The sequence below is a fragment of the Silene latifolia genome, chromosome Y (genome assembly GCF_048544455.1).
Source record: "Silene latifolia isolate original U9 population chromosome Y, ASM4854445v1, whole genome shotgun sequence".
In the NCBI taxonomy this organism is placed as follows: Eukaryota; Viridiplantae; Streptophyta; class Magnoliopsida; order Caryophyllales; family Caryophyllaceae; genus Silene; species Silene latifolia.
The window spans coordinates 101,138,266-101,138,629 of NC_133538.1; the positions used below are offsets into that span (position 1 = coordinate 101,138,266).

At 39.6% G+C, this 364-nt stretch overlaps 1 non-coding gene across 1 annotated transcript; it reads left to right on the top strand.

The window, feature by feature from the left end:
- The first annotated feature begins 257 nt into the window (after nt 1-257).
- On the top strand, nt 258-364 carry LOC141634603 (small nucleolar RNA R71). Its single transcript, XR_012539330.1, has one exon. It is a non-coding gene; the product is annotated as a small nucleolar RNA R71 (small nucleolar RNA).

The following is a 364-nucleotide window of genomic DNA, read 5'->3' on the forward strand; positions in this document are numbered from 1 at the left end:
ACTTCAAGTTTATGGTATCAATATGAGCACTAAGTTGAGCACCCAATTGAGTAATAGAGTCAACTTCATGCTTTCCTCCTCTAGTAGCCTTGGGAGGTCTACTATATTGTGAGTTATGGACCGCCACTTCTTCAATCTTGTTCCAAGTTTGATTATCGTCAACTTCGGTGAATATACCATTTGATCCCATGTTGAGAATGTTTCTTGAGTCTTCATAAAGACCATTCCAAAATTGTTGTACCAAGAACCACTCGCTAAGTCCATGATGAGGACATGAGCGACAAATTCCTTTGAACTGCTCCCAAGCTTCATACAAAGATTCTTCATCCCTTTGCTTAAAACCCGTAATTTGAGCTCTTAGCAT